Consider the following 24281-nt stretch of genomic DNA (forward strand, 5'->3'; position numbering starts at 1 on the left):
TATTTACCTGATATCTGACTGTTACCAGAGGGGAGGTGGGTGGGGGGATAGGTGAAATAAGGGATGGGGATTAAAGAGTACACTTATCATGATGAAAAAAATAAAATAATTTAGAAAAATATTTATCTGAGAACTTTTCCATTTTTAGTTCCTCTGATCTCATGATTATCTTGATATTAAAGAAGTCATGATATTGAATCATAAACAGCAGTTCATAGCATTTTTTACCTAAAAGTCTCAAATAACTGTGGCAAAAAAAAAATCATATACACTAGCTGTAAGTTATAAAATAACTTGAATTTCTCAAGATTTTACTGGCAGATCTAAAAAGACAAAAATATTTACCACAAAACATGTGGTCCTCAACTTTACTTCAATGACTAATACACTTACTTAAGAAAAAAAAAAAGCTACAGCTACAGCGTATTTTTGTTTTGTTTTATTTTGTTTTGTTCCTGTCCCTTTCCTGATTTCAAGATGTCTAAACAAGGCCGTGGCAGGTCCTCCAGTGTGAAATTCTGGATTTCCCTATCTTCCCATAGGAGCCATGACCAACTGTACTGACAACACAAGAGTCAAAAATCTGTATATCATCTCTGTGACAGGGATGGAGGACAACTGAACAGACTTCCTGTTGCTGGTATGAGTGACAGGGTGATGGCCATAGTGAAGAAAGGCAAACCAGAGCTCAGAAAGAAGGTATATCCAGCAGCGGTAATTCAACAACAAAAGTCATACCAGAGAAAAGGTGGCCTGTTTCTCTATTTTGAAGAAAGCGAGGGATAGTAAGCATTAAAGAAGAAATGAAAAGTTCTGCTATCATGGGATGAGTTGCAAAGGAGTGTGTAGACTTTTGGCCCAAGCTTTCATCCAATGCTGGCTGCATTGCATGATTCTTTGATATATTTGTTAAAAGAAAAAAAAATTGGGGGCGCCTGGGTGGCTCAGTCGGTTGAGTGTCTGACTTAGTCTCAGGTCATGATCTCACCGTTTGCAGGTTCAAGTCCCACCTCTGGGACAGCTCAGAGCCTGAAGCCTGCTTCAGATTCTCTGTCTCCCTCTCTGTCTGCCCCTCCCTTGCTTGCGCGCTCTCTCGCGTGCGCTCTCTCTCTCTCTCTCAAAAAGAAACAGATACACTTTAAAAAAATTAAAAATTATTTCCCTCCACCCCCAAAATAGAAATTAAAAAAATTTTAAAGGTACAAAACTTATTGACTACATGAATATACTCACATGAAAAAAACCATACCTCATTTTCTGACGTGTAGATTTTAGGTCATCATTTGTGAGGTTTCAACTTTATATTCTAAAGTAGTAGAACACCTCCATGTATATTTTTCACAGTATAATTATTAAGTTTTTAAAAGTTTAAGATTATGTTCAAGTATATTTTAATTACATTATTTTATATTGTATAATAGTTATAAAAATAGCACAGAATAAATAACAAGCACTGAAGTCATTATATGTAGGTCACAATTATTTAAAAACTGTAGTATAGAACAATAGTAGATCATAAAAATTCAATTTGATCCTAATTTATTGAAAACAGATGAGCTCTTAATTATTCACTGTGCTTCATAAAACTCAAGGTATGTTTAATATAGGTCAGGTATGCCTTGAAATCTAAAGAAACAAAACAGTCATATAAAAAAGAGAAACTTGACTGAGGGCTAAGCAAAATCTTAGTGAAGGAAAAAAAAGGGAAGGGAACTAAGTTTACTGTGCATACATGTTTTTTGGTCCTATGTTTCCTGTGAACACAAGAAAGTCAAGATGTAAAAGAGAAAGTAACTAAGTTGACAGTGAAGCCAATAAATACCGTTATTAAACTCCTGCTTAATCTAATTTTCAGAACACATGTAAATTTAAGATAGTTGTCAGTGAGAGGAAATATTTTGAGGGAGTTGCTTTTTTTTCCAAATTTTGTGGCAATAGAAGAAAAAGAGTAGTTGGAAATAAAGTGACACTTTGTTCTCACGTGGCTTATTGTGGAATTTTTATTTTCCAATGTTATTGTTTTCTGTCAGTTGGTATGCTAGAATAACCAGTAACTGAATAGCTGAATTCAGTTATTTATCCAGCAGAAAGATAGTGAATGAGGATCTCAAAGAGGTACCTATATGATAACCAACACATGGAAAAACTGAGGTGTCCATCAATGGATAAATAAATGGATAAAAAAGATGTAAAAGATGTGACCTATAAAATGGAGTATTACTCAGCAATGAGAAAGAAAGAAGACTTGTCATTGTGACACAGTGCATGGAACCTGGGGGCATTATGGTTAGTGAAAGAAGCCAGACAGATAAAGACAAATACTGTGTGGTGTACTTACATGTGGAAGCTAAATGAAAACAGTAGAAAAGTAGATGCCAGGCACTGGAGAGTTGGGAAAATAGGGAGGGTTTGGTAAAAGGGTATAAATTTTCAGCTATCACATGAATAAGGTCGGAGGATCTGATGTATAACATAGTAACCATAGTTGATAATATTGTGCTGTATAATTGAAATTTGCTAAGAGAGTAGAACTTAAATGTTCTCACACATGTGAAGAAGATAAATATGTGAGGAATCCTTTCATGATGTATACATATATCAAATTACCACAATGTATAACTTAAATATCTTACAATTTTATTTGTCAATCTTACCTCATTGATGCTGAAAAAAAAAGATTAGTGAATGGACGCTGAGGACTAGGCAGAAAGAGGTTCAGTAAGTGGGATGTGGGGTTAGCATGTGAAAGGAGAAACTGATGACTATATTAAGATGAACTGCTGAGATATCTAGACTAGTCAAATTCATAGAGAATGAAGGTAGGATGGGAGTTGCCAGAGGCCGGAAGGCAACAGGAATGGGGAGTTAGTATTTAATGAGTAAAGAATTACAATTTAGAAAGAAGGAAAAGATCTGCACAAGGATGGTGCTGATGGTTGCACAGCAATGTAAATGTGCTTAATGCCTTAGAACTGTACATTTAAAATGTTTAAAATCCTGGAGTTTGTGTTATCTACAACTTCTCACAACTTTTAAAAATATAATATAAAAATTCAAAAGAAAGATGAATTGGTAATCCAGTAATTGGTGGTCCTACAACAGAGATGCTCTTAATATGATGTGATGAAAATGGCATTTACTTCTGCAATTTTTCTCCTAAAAAAAAAAACCCAAGTCTAATCATGTGAAAAATATCAGAAACGCACAGACTGCGTGATATTCTACAAAATAGCTGACCATTCCTCAAAACTTTCATGAAAAATAAGGTTGTGAAACCGCTTCCACTGTACAGAAGTACAGACACCAGGAATCAAAGACAAATCCCTTTGTCCACTGCTCAACAAAAAGAATACACTCCTTCCTCTTACTTCTATTCAACCCAAGGGGAAAAGAGGACATGAAGCCAGGGGACAGGATCTAATACTCTTGTTTTCTTTCAGGTCTCCTACTTCCAAACTGCACTGGTCTGAGAAGTAGGAAAATTTGATTCTGCTTGATAATCTCTTATATTCTGTGAGATCTTTCTGTTCTAATGCCTAAAATAAGCCACTTGTGCTTAGAAGTCAAGAATTGCATGGTTTTTATTTGTCTCTTTTAATTCAGTTCTCCTAAAATAACTCCTCTAAATGCTATGATTAACTCCAATAGGGTAGCCAGTCCGGGGGAAAATTACTAGAGGAAATAAAGCAACTCTCTACTAGAGGAAAATAGACTACAATAATCTCATCATGTCAATAGCTTTCTCAAGAATATGTATGGCTTTCTCATACCCATAAGTAATATCCACTTGTAATGTGATTTTCAAGGTTTTCCATTTTTCTAGACTGATCTCTAAATACACAGAAGAAATATACAATAAAACCTCACGTCTAAAATTGACTTACCCTCACAATGCTACCCAGCATGTTTACCCCTTCCTCCCTACCTCTACCTGTGCCATCTTCACAACCTGACATATCATCTTTGATATTAAGATCACTAAAATGGTAGGCAGCGAGATTAAGACTAGATCCACAAGCCAACCTGACTCCTGAGTTTGAAGCTTTTTCCTACATAGCATTCTGTATTGTTTTTCAGTCCTTCAAGTTTTTGGTAACTTTTGAAGACCAGATGCTAGGAAACTTTCCAAAGCCATATGGCCTTTTTCATTTCCCTGTCTATCTGTCTATCTCTCTCCCTTTCATGCTCTTGCTCTGACTTGTTTATTCTTTTGGTCTCCTTCTTTTACTGAAATACATAGAATGATTTCTGTTGTTCTTGCATCTGTAGCTGACTTTCTCACCACTGTATGCAGACAATAAACCAGGACCGTAAGTTATATTAATATGAATCAAAGGCCTATGCCATTAGACTTTCATAGAGACTGATATGATACAAGATGAACAAATTTGCCCCCTACCCGTTTCTTCTCAATCCCAGTTCAGAAAGTCAACTCAATACATTCTGCTTGCTTGCTTGCTTTTTCAGGTCCAAAGAGGTTTTTGGCTACCCAATGGAGATCCTAAGTGTTTGTTATAAAAGTTATTGTTTTAACTCTTCTAGTTATAGCTTAGCAATAGAAAAATTGCATTAATTTGTAATATAAAGATGCATAGCAGTTAGTGTTTTGTGAACATGAACATATCAGAGTGTAAGGGTTATGATCTTTATCTGTGTGCTCCAGAATGTGTATGATAGTTGTCACGTTTGTTAGCACCAGCCTAGCGCAAGATTAATTCCCAGCATTCTCAGTAGCAACTATTCTCGTGTCATGAGTAGAGCCAAATTACTGATAGTTGATGAAATACTGTATGGCCCACATGTCAGAGACAGTCAGCTCTGCTCAGTAAATGACACAGCAAGTAATAGAATTCACTTAAGTTACTTTCTCATTGATATATTTAGTACAAGATTACAATTTCTTATTCATACTGCAGCAATGATGTAAGTATGACTTATGTCACTACAGTTTCTTGCCCAATATCCGTTTTGTCCTCTAGCCTTACTAATACAATGTTAATTTACTTAGGGGCAAAAAAAGCATTGTTTTCCTGGCTCCTTTGCCTCTAAGGTTTGACCCATGACAAAGTTCTATCCAATGAGCTGTAATCAGAAATTAAATTGGAGTGGGGGGCACCATGAAAGTTTTTTTTTTTCTTGAAATAAGGAGACAAACACAACTGGCATGAGACTGATGACCTTCACCTTTTTTCTTGCAGTTTAGACTCTGATGTGAGGCAGCAGCTTGCGAGTGGGAGGAAGGAAGGAGCTTGGTTAATTCCGTTTTTGCAACATGGACCAATCATGAATGGCTTACTTCCAGATTTCTGTGTTATGTGAAAAAACAATTTGTTTAAGCTGGATAATTGAGTTCTTTCATCTGCAGCCAAACATAATCCCAATTACTATACTCTTTTCAAATAAAATCTAGTATATTCTAAGACAAGTAAGGTACAAGTGTCCTTTTAACCATGAAGACCTGATTTTAGGGGTATTGGTGGTTGTAACTTGTGTGGTAAAGTCTCCTACAGCTGTTACACTGGACAGCACCAAACTCTCACAAAGTCAAAGTCAAAGCCAATGTTACACTTCAGTAAATTTTCCATGCTCTATTGCTTGCCAAGATCTTCCAAATCTGAAATAAGAAGGGGGGAAATTCCCAGGAATAATTGAAAGAATAAAACATTATTTGTTTGCTATTTATTTCTGGAACAGTGACTTATTCCAAGATTTGAAAAACTAAATGACTGATCAGGTCATTCACCAAGAAAAAATAAAATAAATTCTAAATGCAAATAGCGAGCACGCTCAATCTCTCTCTCTCTCTCTCTCTCTCTCTCTCTCTCTATATATATATATATATACACAAAAATACTTCTAGCATGTAGTTGTCTTAAATTTACTTGTGATATGAGGCCTGCATTTATGATTTAATTACCTGAAGCCTCTGAACGTTGAAGTACATTTTGAAAAATAACATTTTACTCTTTTCTTTACACTGTAAATAATTTTCTCTCAAGCTTAGACATGTCTAAAACTTGTATTAATTAATTAGCAATAAATAAATCATTGAGAGTTTATTGTGTGTAGTAGATATTCCCTTAGCCACAGTTGGCTTCCACCAGCTTTTGAAGCCTGCTGTGCTCATCCCTTCCCAATTCTCACTTCAGTGCCATCACATTTTCAGCTTGAAATCTGCTATACTGGGAATGCTTACACCAAAGAAATTGGCTAATGCTGCAAATCAATCCTGTGCATGTGTGTGTGTGTGTGTGTGTGTGTGTGTGTGTGTGTGTGTGTGTTGGGGCAGGGCTACTCATTATTAAGTACCACCTACATAGCACCACAAAACATATAAATGTAACTAAGACACCACTCTACTCTTATTTCTTCAGCAAATATTTAGTATATTTTTTTGTCATTTACGTGTTAGGTTCCACAAATATTACAATGATATTCTGCATGATCCTTCCATTCATTCATGACAAGTTTTAAAATGTCCACTTCAAGTAGACATGCATTGCTGCTATTTGGAGTTTACACTAAAGTAGGCAAGGTCTTCAACTCAAGATGTTTACAATATAGCAGGGGCTATTCCATCTGCCCACACACCACTATGGTGCAAGGCAGTGTGCGATAAGGACTGAAGGAAGGCAAAGTCAATGTGTAATGTCATTCTGAACAGGAGAGAGAACTTGTGTGTGATCTGGTAAACCTTACAATGCTTCACTGAAGTGGTACCATTTGCCCTGCATCTCAACACTTGGAGAAAAAATTCATTGGTTAAAGTGAGTGCGGGTGGCGAGCAGATAGCTTCTTTACTATTTTGAACTTATTTCTGCTATTTTCTCATATTTTATTGAAATTAAGTTTATGTGTCTTTTTTCTCCATTACTCTTTGAGAACTCTTCACAAAGCAGAAGATGAATACTAGCCTGTTGTGTCTCCTGGCACAGAAACTATCACAGTGCAAATCCTTAATAAATGCCTCTGGACTGAATTCAAATGGGAGAAATAAAGAAACATGAAGGTTGTGTTTAGGAAATGGTGAGCACTGTAATTTGGTTGGGTGAAAGATTATGAGAGGTGAAGTGTATAAGACATATAAATAAGACAATCAGGTGAAATCAGATCATGAACTAATTACATAGACAGAAACTTACCTTTATTTTCAGTGGGCTTTTAAAAAGTATTTAGTAGGGAAAAATAATCACAGCATGTACTAGCAGAATAATATGACAGCTGGGTTCGAAAGTAGATTACCATGTAGAGGCAATAATAAACATTTAGAAAATAATGAAATAATAGGGGTAGCAAATCACAATGGCCTGAACTACCAAGGGGACAAAAAGGAATGAAATGATAGAATATAGTAGACTTCGAGGTAGATTAAACAGGAGAATTTGTTCTCATATTGTATAAGACAGATGAGTTAGAGGAAAGAAATATAGATGACCTTGGAAGTTCTGAGCCAAAGTGACTGGGAACATGAGTCTATCTGAAGAACCAGAGAATTTCAAGATACCTTTCTTTTTGTCTGTTTATATTTTGAAGGATGTAAATTTTTGTACATGTTGAACTGGACTATTACATGGTTTATAAATATGTGAGATATTCATTAAGAAAAGTAAATTGTTCAATATATATGCTTACGTATGTAGTTACAGTTATTTGAAGAATAGTATGGCTCATATTTAAAAGAAACTCTTAATTATTACATAATGAACTATCACTGAAAATACATAGCATACACCAGATGTAGTGCCTAATTTATCTTTATTCTTAATCAAAATATCTATGTTCTCCCAAACCAGTAAAGTTGAAATAAATTATCTATATTCCATTAACTCATAAATTTTTGATGAATTTTTCTAAGTATACTTTGGGGTTGTTTAGTAGTTGTCACTCGTTAATATGAAGAAAATGACATGGCTAATCAAATGTATTTGTCATTTACTAAGAGACTATAACATAACTGATCTATTCCTAAAGTTCCATTGAGTTTATGTGAATTTCACATATAGCATAATGACTTTATTTTTTCCCAGTTTTATTGAGATATAATTGGCATACATCATTCTATAAGTGTATAGCATATTCATCTGACTTCAGATGTGTGACCTAGAAGTACACCTTATGCTATAGAAGTTCATATTTAATGAGATTGAAGATTTTATTTAAGTAACAATGGAACACAAAGTCCAGTTTTATTTGCAAAACTTGGCTTTAGTGTGAAATGGGTACACTGACTCTTTCTGGATGGCATGTTAACCTTTCTTTTGCCACTAGCTACTTAGTAAAAGTAAACTATTTTCATGTTCTGTGTTAAAATAAGGCTTGTGTCTATAAAACCATCTATGAATGCACTTTTCCCATTAAGTAAAGGAAGCAGAATATTTGAGTCTTTTGACCTCAGAAGAACATTTTTGAGAAAGAATAATAGATTTAAATGCTTTGACTTGTTAAGCGGAGAAATTCTGTTCAATACTTCCAAAGTATTATTATAATGATGAATATATGAAAACAATAATATGAACAATATTTTTAAGTTTATTTATTTTTGAGGGAGAGAGAGACATCAGGGGAGGGACAGAGAGAGAGAGGGAGGGAGGGAGGGAGAGAGACAGACAGGCAGACAGAGAATCCCAAGCTCCATGTTGTCAGCACAGAACCTGATACAGGGCTGGATCTCACAAATCATGAGATCATGACCTGAGTCAAGATCAAGAGTTGGATGCTCTGCTGACTGAGCCACCCATGTGCCCCTGAACAGTAATTTTTTTTTTAGACGGAAATACCAGCAGAGACCTCAGAGTTAAGAGACTAAAGCTGGTAAGTGGTATGATATGAGATTTACTTTAACTGCCATCAGTTCTCCAGGGCCCTAGATATGTTAAGATGCAGATTTACTATTCTTTGGCTTCTTGTGGGAAGAAAACGACAACATATCTAATTTTCATAAGTTGCTTTCTTATTTTGAATTCTTAAAATATTCACTTCAGGAAAGTATAACTAAGGTATGTGAGAGTGTGTATATGTGTATGTGGTTGCTAGGTATGATTTTTTAAAATATGTATGAATATAAAGAATTATGAACCTAACTTAATTCCCTGACAGCAGCAAACATCAACAAGGCAAAAATTGACTATCAAGGGGATACGCAAGATAATATTGGACTATGGTTGAAACATAATGAAAATAATAAATTAGGAAATATTTCAACTGTCTCTTTCTTGCCATGTGCATTTAGTAATATACAAATGAGAAAGCTTAGAATATCACATAGAAAAGCAGTCTAAGTTTTTTTTTAATGCATAACATATGATTTAAGATCAGTTTGGGAGTTAAAAACAGTTGTGTGGAGGTGTGTAGGGCATGTTTATTGCATTGAATGTTTATTCCTGACTGATTAATAGCCCCCAAATTTTTTAGATTCTACTCAAAGTGAACATGCAAGTCACGTTTTACTTAATTTTTTCCTCATAGTAGATTCATGCTTTTTGATGAACTTAAATTCTGAGTTGGTCACATTGATAAGTTACTCCCTCTTCCAATGTGACTAATTGCCTTTTTTTTTTTTTAACGTTTATTTATTTTTGAGACAGAGAGAGACAGAGCATGAACGGGGGAGGGTCAGAAAGAGAGGGAGACACAGAATTGGAAGCAGGCTCCAGGCTCTGAGCTGTCAGCACAGAGCCCGACGCGGGGCTCAAACTCATGGACCGCGAGATCATGACCTGAGCTGAAGTCCGACGTTTAACCGACCGAGCCACCCAGGCGCCCCACTAATTGCCTTCTTTTGTGAGGAACTGAACATGCACTTTATTGAATAAGCAAGTGGAGGTTAATAGAATATAGCTTTTAGGGGCACCTGGGTGGTTCAGCCAGTTAAGTGTCTGACACCTGATTTTGGCTCTAGTCATGATCTCACAGTTTGTGAGATAGAGCCCGAGTCTGGCTTGTGCTTGGGATTCTCTCTCCCTCTCTCTATGCCCCTCCCCTACTCACACTCTCTGTCTCTCTCAAAATAAATAAATAAACTAAAAAAAAAAGAGAATAGACTAGTTTTCCCACCAGAAACAAATACTTTCATGGTAGCTGGGCATAGTCACTGATGATGTAGTTTGCGAATGGAGAATATTTTTCCCATTGTGCAGAGGAGGGTAGTTATGTGTATTTAAAAACCGGTAGTGGGTTCCAAATTCTTATTAGAATTTTACTCTATCATGGAACTTAATAAATTATGCTGATGTATCAAGGAAAAGCAAATGATAGAGCAAAAATATAATTCTTAGAATAATCAATAACTCTGACTCATTAACTATGTCCTAAGGTCTGATTTTTTTTAAACTTTCAATGATGCCAAATTTATATTAAGAATCTGAGAAACTTGCTACCATTCTGCTCCAAATTCATTAATATCTGTGGCCACAATTCTGGTAATGACCCCCAATGGGTCTCCCCACCCCTACTCTTCATCCCTACAAGATATTCTCAACACAGTATCCAGAGTATTCCTTTTAATAGAAGTCAGATCACTCCTATTTTCAAAACCCCGAGTAAAAGCAAAATTGATTATTATGGTCAAAATCCCTAAATTAGGTACCCTGAATCCCAAAGTCATCTTTCTAACCTTATCTTTTGCTATTCTATTGTTTCACACCATTCCAAATGAACTGATAGAGCTTTCTATCATCATCCTTAACATGCTTCCACATTACTGTGTTCCACACTAATTATTCTGTCTGCTTGAAGATTGTTTCCCCATATATCCATATGTCTATTTCTCTTATGCACTTCAAATCGCCTCCTTATCAAGGCTATCCAGACCACCCTACTTTTTAAAAATAAAACTCCCCATGCAATATGGTCCTCCTTACCCTTCTTTACTTTACTTTATGGTATTTATTGCCTTCTAACCTACATATAATTTAATTGCTTATTATGTTTATTATGTGTTTCCTTGTTGGACAGGGCTTTTTTTCTTGCTTTGATCACTGATAAATCCCAAAACCTAGAAGTGGAGTATAGTGGGTTCTCAACAAATATTTGTCGCATGAATGAGTGAAGGCTTTACTATAGTTAAAGAGTTGAGAAAAAGTAATAATCTCTTACTATTTCAAGAAAAATAACCCGCAATAAAGCTTAGAATGCAATTAGTCAGGAAGTATAAATAATTAAACTGCCACTGAAAAACAAGACAAGTACTTATTAAATGTCTACTTTCCTTTATATGATTTAAATGTCTCTTCTATTTCTAGGCAGATTATAATGAAAGCTACTGAGAAGTCATTGTGTACATAGAGATCTTGATTGACCATAATCAGCGAATTACTTAGAGGAAAAAACTACATAAATATTTTCTTAAAAGTTAAATTCAGTGTAATATCATACCAGTGTATTTTAAATAATATTAAAACAGTATATATTAGACAATAAAATAATTTGAACTCCAAGTCTACTAAAAATATATGTTCATCTCTTAAAGTCGTTCACTATAGGAACATGGAACATCTGATGGTGTAGAAAGTGTGTAGAGTTCTAGTGTCTTTAAGAGGTTCTTATAAGGGCGTCTGGGTGGCTCAGTCTGTTAAGCGTCCGACTTCAGCTCAGGTCATGATCTCGCGGTCCGTGAGTTCGAGCTCCCGCGTCGGGCTCTGGGCTGATGGCTCAGAGCCTGGAGCCTGTTTCCGATTCTGTGTCTCCCTCTCTCTCTGCCCCTCCCCCATTCATGCTCTGTCCCTCTCTGTCTCAAAAATAAATAAACGTTAAAAAAAAAAAACCTCAAAAAAAAGAGGTTTTTATAATGTCATGGAAAATCAGTATTGGCTTAGATTTCAAATGTTCTGTAAACTCATTCAGATTAAATGTCTCTCAGCTTCTGTTGTTCAAAGATTTTTTTTTTGTTTTTTTGTGTTTTTTTTGTAGCATGAATAAGCCTCTTCAAAAAAAAACAAACAAAAAAACCAGCTTACCCCTGTGAGTCCCTTTCTGTTAAGCAGGACAGGGGGATATACTTCTTTGCCAGATTCCACAGAAATGGATGGAAGAAACTTTCTGAGCTTAAAGTGCATCATTCTAATAAAAGCAAATGAAATTAGATAAAACCTGCATTTGTTGAAACATTGTTTCATTTTGAATATGAGATAAATTCATACCAGCTCTTTTAAGCAGTACAACTGTACATTTGGCCCAAGGTCAGGATGTAGCAACTTAGGTTTCCTTTGAAAAAAAAAATGTAGAAAATATTTCAGCTCTTTTTTTTAATTAAAAAAGAGAAGTGAAAAAGTGAATACTGCTTTTCAAACTTTATCTAACTAAGCACAAAGCACATGGAAAGATGCATAAATGTAAAATTAACTTTTTGCTGTTCAGAAAAAGAATTTGGATTTGAGAGCAAGTGAGCTAAAATAAAAACATGCATAATTTACACTACAGATGGGTATATTCTCTGCATTAAATGATACCTAGCAATTTCAGGGAGAAAGAAAATAAAGTGACAATCAACATTAAGAAGGTGGCAGAAGTAATCAAACACATGCCATGTGTAAGAAAAGGCATAATGAAGTTTCCATAAGAATCTTTTTTTCATGACTCAGACACCAAATAACTATTTCCGAAGCTTCAGCAGAAGTTCCCAGTGCACTTATCAATAATGCATCCAGCCACAGCTTTAGATATTAAACAAGAGGAAGTTGACTATATCAAAGATCCAAAGTTCAAACATATTATACTATGGAGCTTAAAACCAGACAAGGAAAATGTGTGGGTGAGGGAGGTGGATTGTGTGCAGATACAAAAAAAAAATTACTTTTGTTGAAGGTTGAGAATAAATTAGTAATGAGATACAGGGCCTTAAATCTTACAAATCAGAGTTATATCAAAGATCCCATAGGTGTGAACAAAATGTTCACCATTTAAACAATATCTATTAGGCAATGGAAAGATGGAGATCATTGTAATTTAAAGTGTTTGCATTGCATGAGATAATTCCATTGGCAGCCACTATTGTTGCTGAAAATCTCAGCAGCAAGACAAAGAACTATAATGCGGACCTTTACATTCAGAATTGAAGCACATTAACAAGCAACAAAATGAAGTTTGTATTGCCAGGTTTGATAATTATAGTTGCATAATTACAGATAGAGATTTAATGTGGCCCTAAGCATAATTAATAAACAAAGGGTCATGGGGAAAAAATCCAACATTATAAGAATAACAGAATGTTGTTTGCTGCACTTTATCAAATATTATAGTAAGCACATGGTACTTTAATTTACTTGGCCCTTATCATTTTGTATTGCTTTTTTGTTTACTATTATGTTGCTGGGACATTCTGGGAATATTTCAGTTTATTCAGTCTGCAAAATCCATATATTTTATGGCACTAAAAGCTTCTGATACATATCTGAAAATTATCTCTTGATTAATAGGGCAAGGAATTAACTAATAGGGCAAGTAAATAAAATAAGCATTCTTTGCTTTATGTTTGGTGCTATGGAAGCCAACCAAACGAACTTCAAGACTAGACAGAGCTATTAGGTAGCAAAAATTCAGATTTACCAAGTAGCAATTACATATGTAAAATGCATGTTTTTAGAGTGCCAAAACTTTTAATTTGGGTGAATTTTAGAACTTTGCTTTTGAAGTTAAAGCAATTAGAGCACCATTTTGTAGCTTGGTATCTTAAAAATTTTGCTTGTGTCATGGCTATTGTTTCTGTGCTTGGGAGCCTAACTTAAAGATGTTAAATCAGATAGAGGCTATATCTGGATCATTCCCAGGCTTCATTGATGCAGATTATACTGTAGTTGAGTTGCAAAGAAGTCATGTGCTTCTACCTAACTTCTTCATTACAACCACTTAGAAATCTTAACTACAATAAAATTTAAGGCAGAAAAATATGTATCAAGATAAAACTAAAAAAAAAAAGGTGTGAATATTTTTGTGTCCATCTAAAAGTCCCCTTAAAATAAGAATTAATGTATGTATCCCCCTTTAACTGTCAATACAGAGTTTCTCAGTGCAACAGTGACTTAGTTTTCCAATAGGAAAACAATTCAAACTCATAAATAATTTCTCAGTGTAAACATGTTTTAACTGCTAAATCAGCAGCTGTAGGCTTCTGTTCTAGAGCCAAATAGCACATTTTAAGGTGTTGTATTTTTAAAAAATGAGATGTTTCTCTCAATCAACAGCATATCCATTAAAAATTCAAGGGGAGTGAAATTGAAGAAAATATGTTCTGTTCTGCTTCACAGTGCTCAGAATATACCTGGTAATTTTAATATGTGGGTTCAATCCACTTTAGAAAGAATGTTTGGTGTCATTGACAAAGATAGAACTTATAATGGGACTTTCATAGAGACTATTTCTACTTCACATGGTCTCCCTGCTATCACGACCACGCAGAGGTGCACAGGTTATAGACATCAAGTTAGCAATGCCATAGGCAGGTATATGTGAAATTAAATAAAATGCCACTTCTAGGTGTTTTAATTTTTATTTTCCTGTTAATTATGCCAACTAAATGATTATAAATTACTATGTTGTATTCATATTGCAATCTAAAAACAAGTACAAATTTGGGAAAGGAAGTAAAAATTAAGAAAAGAAAATTCAGAAATATTGATTTTGATTGCTTTTATCTATAACCTAACTTCACTTCATGAACCTGACTTCATAACCTAACTTCAGATTTTTACTTCAAATTCTGCTTCAAGCAACGAAGCATGCCCTAAACTTCTTCCCCCAAAATGTGACCAGTGTAAGCGGCTTATGATACAGTTAAAAAATAGTTATTTCACACAGCTGTCTTCAAAAATGCTTTCTGAGAGGTGCCTGGGTGGCTCAGTTGGTTGAGTAACCAACCCTTGATTTTGGCTCACGTTATGATCCCAGTGTCATGGGATCAAGCCCAGCCTCAGGCTCTGTGCTTAGCACAGAGCCTGATTAAGATTCTCTCTCTCTCTCTCTCTCTCTCTCTCTTCCTCTACCCCTCTCACCCACTAGCACACGCTCTCTCTCTCTAAAATAAATTTTAAATAAATGTTAGTTACTACTACTGTTAAAAAGTCTTTTTATTCTTCAGACATAAATTCTTAAGAGAGCTGAGCTATTATTTTTGTATTGAAAGATTAAAGCATGTTTCAAGCAAAGTATATTTTAAGTTTCTGAACATAGCCATTGAGTACTTTTAGGACTCCATGAACACATAAGTTATATGGGTCAAATAGTTAAAACATTGCCATACTTTGTTACTAATATGTTAAACTGTTTTTGCAACAATGTCATGCTTTCAGGTTTGTTTTTGCAATTTTTGTATAATTTTTATTTTTCTAGAATGATGCTCAGGAGCAAGGCAGAATAATCAGATTAAGACAAAAGGTTTCAAAATGATAGGACAAACACAAAAATTACCACTCTGCTGATAGATTACCAAAAAATTGAGGCTAGGCATGTGTAGTGAGCAGACTGTACTTTAAAATTCAAACTTGCCATTTAATTATTTTTTCTGATAGCCTATTTGATTAATGCAGGTGATATTAATGCAAATTGGGAAAGTAACTGTTGCAGGTATAAACAATACTACTTCAATGCTCTATTTAGCTAAATAAAAACTAAAGCTACACTGATTACAAGTAGCCTGGATTGTCTTTTGCAACATGGTCATTTTTCTGATTACTACTATGAGCTAGTTTTTCTCTATAAGATTTCACTATTATGTAGAGTTCTTTGTGCAAAGATATTATCTCTTCCAAGTGATTAAATAGGCTCTTGTACATAAAGAGTATTTCCCCAGTATCTAGCAATTCTTTGTTTCAAAACTGAAGTGAGTGAAAACAATCAAGTACCCAGGGAAAGGAAAAAAAAAAAAAAAAAAGAATCAAATGGAACTCTTGCAGCCAGAAGTTCAGAAATCCTTGAAAAATAGCATTTCACAATAATCAGTAGAATTGTTCAAAAATAGATCTAATCTATTTAAATTTGAACAATATGCCACAGCTCATTTTAATATAAACAGAAAATGAGCATTCCACTAGGTTGAACAAAAGAAGTTTTCTGATAATTTTTCAAAATGTTTATAGTTTTACAACAGATGTTATTAGGCAACTTGAAAGATCTTGTATACTCATTCAGTTGCCTCTAATGATTCTACTATCTCATTGTGTATATATTTCCAAGCATGAAAACAAATGATCGTGCTAAAAGATAGTCTATGTAGTGAAGTATGTGGTATTATCACAGATTTCAAATGAAAGCAATTAGTAAACTGTAAACATAAGAAGAAAATATCTTTCAAAATGATATTTAGCTTATCCATTAAATATAACCTTTTCTCTGTATTCATGTGAAATTCAAGATTGATTACAACAGTGCAATAATTCAGGGATTATTTTTTAAAAATTTCATGGATTTCAGTGGATTCCTTAAAAGGGAGTTGAATTATCAATGAAAGAAGAGAAAACATAGGAGTGGATATGTATAATACTTTGCTCTAATAATCCAATTACTTTCCATAGTCCAGAAATAACATGCAATTTCCACATATGGGAATACGGTAGGATATTATTTACACAGTTTGATTCTGAATATATAGTAAACTTTTTTTTTTCTGGGACTGTTGTTTTTTTTTTTTTTCCCTCCTTCTCTATCCCTAAGTTAAAAGTGATGTTTCTTTCAGCCTGTTGTTTGGCTTGGCAAACAACATCATTCTTTCTTCTCCTGGGACAGACTTGATTGAAGGAGATACATCAAATAGGGGAGGAAAAGTTTGTTTCCCTGTTGTTCTGGTATTGCCTGCTGCTGACTTCCCATAAGGGAGATGACAGCAGTTTTGTAGGGTCTTTGCAATTTCATATTTGCCTGAAAAGGGACATAAAATTTAAACCACTTATAGGAGCAATACACAATCTGGATTGGAAGGAGAAGTGATTCTATTTAAACTGAATCCCCCCCCCCCTTTCAATTTGGCAACTCTCCCACTGAAAAATGTTAACATTTGAAACTTACTATATAGGAAAGAACCTATGTTGTTTTGATGAAGGGAGAAAATTTTTCATATTTTACCATTTGCCTGCAACAAAAATACTTTGATTTGGTGGTTAAATTCTTAGTCCTTAGAAACACTAAACTGACTTTATTTATTCAAATATCTATGCTCTTTATATTGTTTTTAGAAATGGAGAGATTATAATTGTTTCTGGAAAATGTTTATTTGAAGTCCATGAATTAAATAGAGAAATAGAAAAAAAAAAAAAAGCCAATTGTTTTTCTTATTTTTTAAAGTCTATTTATTTATTTTGAAAGAGAAACAGAGACAGAGAGGGAGGGAGGGAGAGGGAGAGGGAGAGGGGGAAAGAGAGAGAGAACACAAGCAGAGAAGGGGCAGAGAAGGAGAAACAGAATCCCAAGCAGGTTCTGTGACATCAGCACAGATTCGGATGCAGAGCTCGAACTCTTGAACTGTGAGATCCTGACCTGAGCTGAGCTCCAAAGTCAGAGGCTTAACCAACAGAGCTATCCAGGCATCCCCAAAAAAGCGCCTTTTGAGAAAACAGTAAAATAGTATTTTGATAGGCAGAGATGTTTTTCTGTCAAATCACTTGATTTAAAGTAATTACCTTCATATACATAGAAATGAGATATACTTATAACTAAAAGGGTTTTAGCGTGTTAAAGTGAACACTAAGAAAGTAAACACTAATAAATATTTCATTCCTTATTTCTACAACTCTTTAATTTTGATTTATCATTTAAGCCAAAACAGGTACAATTATTGGACTCATTGTGATTTCTGTCATCTGCTTTTTAAGTGCCCAGATATTTTCCAAAAGTATTGTCTGGTCATATGGTGTTGTGACATTTTGGCAAACACTGAGTGGGTGAACACTCTTATCCCATCCTCAAGAACACCAGAAATATATCTTCCAATACTGGGGTTAATATAATGTTATATTATCAACTAAGAGAGATCTCAAATCAATAACCTCAGCCACCACTTTAAGACACTAGAATAAGAGGAAGCTAAACCCAAGGTACGTAAAAGAAAGAAAATAGTAAAGATTAGCTTGGAAATAAATGACACAGAGGACAAAAACAATTGAGAAAAATCAACAAAACCAATGGTTGGCTCTTTGAAAAGTTTTTTTTTTATGACTAAACCTTTAGCTAGACTGATCAGGAAAAAAAGAGGAAAGACTTAAATCACTAACAGCAGAGATTAGTAAGAAACATATGGATTGCAATGGACTACAATTAACAAAGATATGCCAACATATTACATAACCTACATATAATGGACAGAGAAACGCAAAGTATTGAAACTGACTCAAGAAGAAGTAGAACATCTGAATAGATATATAACAACTAAAGAGTTTGAATTAGTAATAAAAGAATCTGCCGCAAAGAAAATACCATCACCAAATGATTTGACTGGTGAATTCTTCCAGAATGGCAGTAATAAAAAAGGCAGGTAATAGTGTGGCAAGGATGTGGAAAAATTGGAGCCCTCAGAAATGAGTGAGATTATAAATGGTCACAACTACTTTGGAAAACACATAATGAAAAATAAATATCTGAGAATCACAAACTATTGAAAATTTAAAATTTATCATTGGTTCCATTTCATTACCGAATCTGAAGTGTGTTGTCTTCTGAATTTCCTTACTGACTCTTGTCTTTCCAAATCACACATATATTATCATAAATTTAAGCTTTTATTTAAAATAATATCATCAAAATAAATGTTAAATTACCTTAAACATTGTAGAAACAGTCTCTAAGTCTTTATACGTCCTTAAATATTATAGAGGATCAATTAATATATGTAGATTTATTTTTTATAATTGGAACCACAACATTTCTTTTTTTTTTTTAACTTTTATTCATTTTTGAGAGAGAGACAGAAAGAATACTAGTGGGGCAGGGGCAAAGAAAGAGGGAGACACAGAATCTGAAGCAGGCTTCCAGCTCTGAGCTGTCAGCACAGAGCCCGACATGGGGCTCAAACCCACAAACCACGAGATCATGACCTGAAGCAAAGCTGGACGCTTAACCAATTCAGCCACCCAGGTGCCCTGTCACTACAACATTTCAGCTAGCTGTCTGAGGCTGGCCCCATATCTAAACCAGATTGAATAAAGGTAATTTCCATTTTAAACATTTTGTGTAATTATACATATTCTAATTCATTAAACCAGTCATTAAATTATATTTCATTTCACACTATCTTACTTAACCAATTTCTTTACTTTTTCCATTTTTGGTAAATCACTTTAACCTCCAAATTAACATTTCTGTAAAAGGTTATCTACAAAATATTCTGACTGATAAACTACTGTTCCTCCTGGGTAGAATATTCTGCTTCTAACTCTCTAAGATCTGCAGCTAATGCTCATTTTTGCTTCTTTATCTTTGAAGCTCTATGTTTTTTTTTTTTTTGTCTCATTAGATGAATCAGAAGGATATCATAGTGTTCTTTGTTGAATCGGAAAGAATTGTTCATGGCAAATTTTCATATTGAAGCTATATCCATGCACAAATGCACATGCCCAGATTGTACTTTTAAACCCTTTTATTTTGAAATGTAAATTGTGGTTCTGTAAGGAGAGTCTCTGACAGCTTTCACTGTGCTTGAGATTCTGAAGTGAATTTAAGTTTATGTAATCTCATATTAAAGCAAAGGGAAATAAGGTAGAAAAAACATACTTTCCTCAAGACTTAGACTTCTGAGGTCAGTTTGATGTCTCATCCTCAGTAACCTCAGGTGTCATAGAAACAAAATATTCTTTATGATTGAGAAAAATTGTCATCCACCTGCCAGATATGCTGCTGATTTAATGGATCATGGCCAGGGAAGTGAAGTAAGGTGATCTCCCCACAATCTCTAAGATCCATAGATCCTTGATAGCTGCCTGCTACCTCATCCTTTGCATTCAACAATGTATTTCTCAAACTTATTGTGATGTCTTCTCTGAGAGAAAGAGATGCCAGGTCATTTTGGATGATTTTTAAAACTGAGCATCTACTGTGTGGCAGGCTGGGTCAGGAGTCCAGCACAAATATTTTGCTACCTTCTCAATCTGGAACTCCAACTTGGAAAGGATTTACGTAAAAGCAATAAAAAAGAAACCATTTTTACTTCTACACGATATAAACTTTATGCTTTCAAAATATCTTCAGTGATTCACATAGTCATGTTTAAATGTTATATATAAACTGTTGTGTCGGGTAAAATAATGGCTCTGAAAGATACCATGCCATACTCACAGAACCTGTGAATACATTGCCTCACATGGCCAAAGGAACTTTGCAGATGTAAGTTAAGCATATCGCGATGCAATATTATCCTGGATATCCAGATTGGTCTCATGTAATCACAAGAGTTGTATAAAAGGGAGGCAGATATGATGATTAAATCAGAAGATGGAATGATGTAGGCTGGGAGCCAAGGAAGGAGGACAAACTCTAGACACTGGAAAAAGCCAGGAAATGAATTCTCTCCTCCCGCCTCCAAAAGGAATGCAGCCCTGACAACACCTTGGTTTTAGCCAAGAAAAGCCCCTTTTGATTTCATATCCCAGAATTACAGAACAATAAGTTTGTGTTGGATTCAGTCACTAAATTTGTGGTAATTTGTTACAGCAGCAATAGAAAACTAATACACCCATAATCTTACAAGTCTGTTTGTTTCTCTCCTATAGTTGTCATTAAGAGATAATACATCCTGGGAGGCTTTGCAAAAAAATTATAGCCCTATAGACTGTCCCTAAATTCATCTACCCATACCTTCCAGGAGAGATAGAAGAAATAATTTAAATGCTCCTTACATTTAGCTTTTTAGCTGTGATGCTGCTCTTGCACTCAAACATAAGCTAAGTAGAATGATTTTAATATGTGCTTAGTAATAAAACCTGTGTAATTTTTATGGTTTGCTCTTAAAATAGAGATCATCTCATAACCATTTTTTTAGCATAGACAGGACAATAAAAGGATGGGAAATCATTTTTTAAAAAATCTCTGCAACATATCTATTTATCACTCCACCATGCAAAAACCATTATCAGTTTTTAGGAATGTCCGTTCTGAGAGCAAGAGAATAAACACTTAAAAGTACATTTGTGTCTACACACACACACACACACACACACAGCTTTCTTAGCAACCAGATATAAATTAGGCGTCAGAAGCCACCCAAAGGATTTTTTGTGTGCCTCACTTCCATGGAATACAGCTAGACCAACACTAAAACATCCTGCACACCTAGAAAACTGATTTAAGGATTAACACAACAATCTGCACAACCTGAACCACAGAATTCAGCAGGTGCATGGCATGGAGAGGTGCACTTGGGGAGCAAGAAGCCCCGGAGGGCAAGGAGCCACTTTTGCAGGTGGAGAGAGGGTGGAGATGGGGGGGAGGGGGTGCGGAGACTACGGGAAAAGCACCCTTTCCCAAAAGCAGCTGTAGAGAAAGTGGAAATTGGAAACAGCCGCAGGGAATCCCTAAAAAGGGAGAGAGGAGAAAGGAGAGGGTTTAAATTCCATTAAGACTATAAACAAGGGGAGCACAGTGTCTGCAACTCTGCAGCTCCATACCTGGCAGTGCTCTGGTGGGAAGGGCGAATCCCCAGGAGCAGAGTGGGGTCCGGGAGGTTCTTGGGCCACACAGGGAAAAGCAGTTCCACTGCTGGAAGGACATTTGGTAGAGACTTTTGAAGCTGCCTGGTCCCAGCAGACCCCAGAAAATGGCCACATTCGCTGGTGCTGGAACAAGGTCCTTAAGGGTGAAGCCTGGTGCCAGATGTGTGTTATGATTTTCCATAATCCCTGAAATGCTGCTGCTACACTATCTCGCGAACTTTTTCTGAGGAGGGCTGGCATCTTGCTGCAGTCTCAGGGCACCGGCAGCAGCAGGGTCCAGCAAGCGTTTCTGGGTGCAGCTGACATTCGGTCATTGCTCAGTGAGACCCTCCCACAGAGGGGCGGAACAGGTCAAAGCCGCAGTGCTTTATAAGTAAGGGGCCGGGGAAAACAGCTGCATCTGAGACAAAATCAGGAGAGAGGTACTGCCTGGGGGTTGGTCACAGACAGTGAAAAAGCAGGGAGTGGACCAAAGCTGAAGACAGAGGACGGGTGCATGATTGCTGATCGGGGAGAACAGTACCAATACTAGACACTGGGCAGCTGGGTGACACCATTTTCACCGATCCCGTGCATGCGCATATGTACCTATGAACGCTGCAACAATCCACCCCAGTAGGCTAGTAGCGCCATCTAGTGGAGGACGGAGCCTTTACACTAAGCCCTGACCAACTGAGCAAACCTCCCTCTTCAAGAACACAAGTCTCACCGCTGGCTTAGTTTATGAACTATAAAGCGCTTCATAGTCTGAATTCTAGGGGAAAATGAAGTAATTTCAGCCCTATTTCAATCTGTTTAGCAGGTACATCTATTAAATTTTCTTTCTTTTTTTCCTTTTTCACTTCTTTTTCTTGAATACAGAAAGAGAAAAAATTCATTTTTATTTTCAATTTTTATTAAAATATTTTTATTTATTTTTTACTATATTTTTACTATTGTGTAAATTTTTTCAAATTCTATTTTATTTCTATCATTTTATTTTAGTTTACTTCAGTGTATTCACATTTTCAAATTTTCAAACAATTTCCCTTTTTTCTTTTTTTCTCTTTTTCATTTCTTTTCATTTTCATGAATACATAAAAGAAAAAAATCATTTTTATTTTTAATTTTTCTTAAAAATATTTTCTCTAATTTTTTTCTACTATAATCTTTAATTTTGTGTAAATTTCTTCAAATTCTATTTTAATTCCATTATTTCATTTTAATCTACTCCAGTGTATTCATTTTTTCAAATTCTCTATTGATTTCCTTTTCCCCCCCCTTTTTTCTCTAATATATCAAACCATTTTCAACACCCAGATCAAAACACACCTGGGATCTAACATCATTTATTCGATTTTGTGTGTGTGTGTGTGTGTGTGTGTGTGTGTGTTTAATTTTTTAACTTTAATGTTTTTTCATTTTAATTTTTTTATTCTAAATATTCTACCTCATTAATTCCTTTTCTCCCTTCAAAATGACGAAATAAAGGAATTCACCCCAAAAGAAAGAGCATGAAGAAATGACAGCAAGGATTTAACCAACACAGATACAAGCAAGATGTCTGAACCAGAATTTAGAATCATGATAATAAGAATACTAGCTGGGGTCGAAAATATACTAGAATCCCTTTCTGCAGAGATAAAAGAAGTAAAAACTAGCCAGGATGAAAAAAAAATGCTATAACTGACTGCAATCATAGATGGATGCCGTGGTGGCAAGGATGGATGAGACAGAACAGAGAATCAAGCGATATAGAAAACAAACTTATGGAGAATAATGAAGCAGGAAAAAAGAGGGAGATTAAGGCAAAAGAGTACGATTTAAGAATTAGAGAAATCAATGACTCATTACAAAGGAACAACATCAGAATCATAGGGGCCTCAGAAGAGGAAGAGAGAGAAATAGGGGTGGAAGTGTTATGTGAGGATATCATAGCAGAAAATTTTCCTATCCTGGGAAAAGACACAGACATCAAACTCCACGAAGCACAGAGGACACCCATTAGATTCAACAAAAACCGAACATCAACAAGGCATATCATAGTCAAATTCACAAAATACCCAGACAAGGAGAGAATCATGAAAGCAGCAAGGGAAAAAAAGTCCCTAACCTACAAAGGAAGACAGATCAGGTTTGCAGCAGACCTATCCACAGAAACTTGGCAGGCCAGAAAGGAGTGGCAAGATATATTCAGTGTGCTGAATCAGAAAAATATGCAGCCAAGAATTCTTTATCCAGCAAGGCTGTCATTCAAAATAAAAGGAGAGATAAAAAGTTTCCCAGACAAAAATTAAAGGAGTTTGCAACCACTAAACTAGTCCTGCAAGAAATTTTAAGGGGCACTCTCCAAGGGGAGAAAATATGAAAATATATAAAAATAAATAAATACCAAGACCATCAAATATTAGAAAGGACCAGAGAACACTATCAGAAACTCCAACTCTACAAACATCATAACGGCAATAAATTCATATCTTTCAGTACTCACTCTAAACGTCAATGGACTCAATGCTCCAATCAAAAGATGTAGTATAACAGAATGGATAAGAAAACAAGATCCGTCTATATGCTGTTTACCAGAGACCCACTTTAGACCTAAAGACACCTTCAGATTGAAAGTAAGGGAATGGAGAACCATCTACCATGCTAATGGTCAACAAAAGAAAGCTTGAGTAG

General features: G+C 35.3%; 1 pseudogene; it reads left to right on the top strand.

Annotated features, from left to right (window-relative positions):
- The first annotated feature begins 477 nt into the window (after nucleotides 1–477).
- LOC121029165 (60S ribosomal protein L23-like) lies at nucleotides 478–893 on the top strand (annotated as a pseudogene).
- Nucleotides 894–24281: the final 23388 nt, after the last annotated feature.

The sequence above is a fragment of the Herpailurus yagouaroundi genome, unplaced genomic scaffold, assembly GCF_014898765.1.
Source record: "Herpailurus yagouaroundi ecotype Mexico unplaced genomic scaffold, PumYag 139, whole genome shotgun sequence".
In the NCBI taxonomy this organism is placed as follows: Eukaryota; Metazoa; Chordata; class Mammalia; order Carnivora; family Felidae; genus Herpailurus; species Herpailurus yagouaroundi.